The sequence below is a fragment of the Oryctolagus cuniculus genome, chromosome 17 (assembly GCF_964237555.1).
Source record: "Oryctolagus cuniculus chromosome 17, mOryCun1.1, whole genome shotgun sequence".
In the NCBI taxonomy this organism is placed as follows: domain Eukaryota; kingdom Metazoa; phylum Chordata; class Mammalia; order Lagomorpha; family Leporidae; genus Oryctolagus; species Oryctolagus cuniculus.
In genome coordinates, this window is record NC_091448.1 from 18736466 (window position 1) to 18739378 (window position 2913).

Genomic DNA, 2913 nt, shown 5'->3' on the forward strand with positions numbered 1-2913 from the left:
ACGCTACCCCTCTGGGTTAGAAGGTGGACAAGGGGCAGGGACCCAGATGCTTTGTGTTCAGCAGGTGTCGCTTGCCTCTTGGTTGGCCACTGGCAAGTCCTCAGATCAGGTGCCAGCTACGCATCCCAGGTGCTCCTTGCTAGCAGTGCAGTCTGAAGGTGGGGCAGAGGAGAGCCGGGAGCGACACTCTCCTCCCTGTGGGAAAGTGCTGGGCCGCTTCTCAAAGCCGCCTTCTGTGGATCCCCGAGTGCTCTACCTGGACGAGAGTGGGTGCAGGTCCCTGCCTAGGGGAACTTCTCCAGGAGGCTGCGGGCACCAGAGGTTCCCCTCTGCCTCCTCTGTCCTGGAATGAAGGCAGAATGCCTCTCTCTGGGCCTTCCACTTGCCAGGAGTGCCATCCCGGGGAGGCCAGCTTCGTTCCCCAGCAGTCGAACTACTGGGACCTCAGGGCGTCCGGCCTGCACACACAGCGGCTGGAGGCCTGCACACACAGCGGCTGGAGTCTCCCTCCGAAAGCAGACTTCTAATGTGGAGGTTCCCTGTGGCCTCCTAAATGAAGTGCAAATTCCTTAGCTTGGAATGTAAGGGCCTCCGTGATAGGGCTCCAGTCTACCTTCCCAGTCCTTTTTTCCACTACCTCATGCTCCAGTCCAGCTGAATTACTCAGTGTTTCTCAAGTGTGCCCGCGTTCCCGCCCGCGTGCCCCTGCCCGAGCCCTGCCTCCTCCAGCTGGAACACCTCCTTCCCCACCCCTTCCACCGCCGCTGCCGTCCTCCATCGCCCTCTGCCCACAAGGAGGGGGTGAACGCTTGGCGCAGCAGTTAGGACGCTGCTTGGGATGCCCTCGTCCGACGCCACAGGGGCCCTGGGTTCAAGTCCTGGCTCTGTTCCCAATGCAGCTTCCTGTCAGCAGGCACCCTGGCTCAAGTACTCGGGTCCCTGCCACCACATGGGAGATCCGGATGGGGTTCCTGGCTGCTGGCTTCACCCTCGGCCACCCTGACTGGTGTGGGCATTCGCTGGGGTGACCCACCTGATCACCTGATGAACTGCCTCTCTCTCTCTCTCTCCCCCGCCCCGTGTGTGTGTGTGTGTGTGTCTGTCTGTCTGTCTGTCTGTATATATGTCTATCCGTCTCTGCCTTTCGAATAAATAAAAAGAAAGTAGGGATGATGTGTTGCTTTTTAAAAAACAGCATATATTGTGCATACACTTTGGGTCCTTCTCAAATGTAAGGGACCTCTCCCCAGCCACACCTGTTCAGGTCCCGAAGCAAGACAGAACGTTTCTGAGTCCTACTCCCGAGCCGGCTGTGTGTGCCTTTGTCTTGCAACCTCAGTCCCGCCCCAGCTCAGACTGAGTGCCGAGAGCGGAGGCGAGCGGCTGGCCTCCGTGTGGCCGACTGTTGGCCAGTGCTGGATAACGAGCGGCTCTGGAGTCGGAGGAGCCTTCCCGAGATGCCGTCTCCCCATTGCGCTTTGAGGATGACAAATGGGAGCCTGTCACCGCCACCACTGCACACAGCCCCTTCAGGTCCTTTGCTAAGATCAGCGCAGAGCCTCACCTGTGAGTGAGAAGACAGTGCCAGCCCGGAGCCCCACCCACTCCCCCTGCAGACAACAGCTGGAACCTGTGCTGGAGGCGTGGGAGGAAACTGCCCCTCAAGGCTCTGGAAGCTGCGGGTCTAACGCACTGGGGGCGGGGGAGCGTGTGTTCACATTGACTTCTTGGAATGGAAGCAGCCACACAGAGAAGTGGGAGCCGGCTCTTCCCTCGTGGCTGTCCTCTTCCCCCGCCAGCAGACGGGCGCGCGCGGGCACTTCTCTGCTAATGGCCTGCCTGAGCCATTGGTGGTGCCGGCAAGGAAGGAGGAGGCCCCCCTGGTGCTTCCCCAGGCCTTTCTTCTGGTGCCTTCTGCAGAGAAAAGAGCGGGACCTTGGAGTTAGATTTCCCGAGTCTTAGCTCTTACTTTTTCCTCCACCCACTCAACAGCCAGATGACCCTGACCAAGAGCCTTAATCTCTCTCAGCCTAAAAATAGAAAGAGAAATAACTGCAACTTCTCTACCTTCCATGGAGGCTTTTCTTTTCCTAAGGAACTCACCATACTTTGTAAGGATTTATTTATTTGAAAAGCAGAGTGAGTGACACAGGGAGAGAGAGAGAGAAAGAGAGAGAGAGAGAGAGAGAGAGAGAGAGAGAGAGAGAGATCTTCCAACCAAATGGCTGCAACAGCTGGAGCTGGGCCAGGCCAAAGCCAGGAGCCAGGAGTTCCATCTGCCCAGGTACTTGGACTGTCTTCCACTCTGGCACTCCAATATGGGATGCCAGCATTGCAAGCAACGAGTTAACTTTCTGCTGCACAATGCCAGCTCCCACATGGGCATCAAAAGAGGCAATTCTGTAAATTATATTTTAAAAATATAAAAACAGTCCGCCTTATTGTCGAGTGGATTTACAGAGACTTAAAAAGATGCATAACATTTTTTAAGCATAAATTAAAAGTGGGAATAAAAGATGAAAGAGGTCAAACACAACGAGCCAGCAGTGAAGGTAGATGCACACTTTGTTCGCCTTGCGTAGGTGTCAATTGTGGGTAACGTGGAGAGTTTTCTGAATCGGTGGCGGGGTCCTTTGGGGTGATGGTGTTTCAGGGGAGCTGGGATGGAGGCGGAAGCATTTACCTACCCCCACCCCCACCCCACAGAGTCAGCACTACCTACCTCTGCAGAGATGCTCACTGCCTTCATCTCAGGTGCTCTTTAACAGAAAAGTTTGGGGGGGGGGTGCTGTGGTGTAGCAAGTAAAGCCGCCCCCTACAGCACCAGCATCCATATGGGTGCTGGTTCAAGTCCTGGCTGTTTCACTTCCGATCCAGCTCTCTGCTGTGGCCTGGGAAAGCAGCGGAAGATGG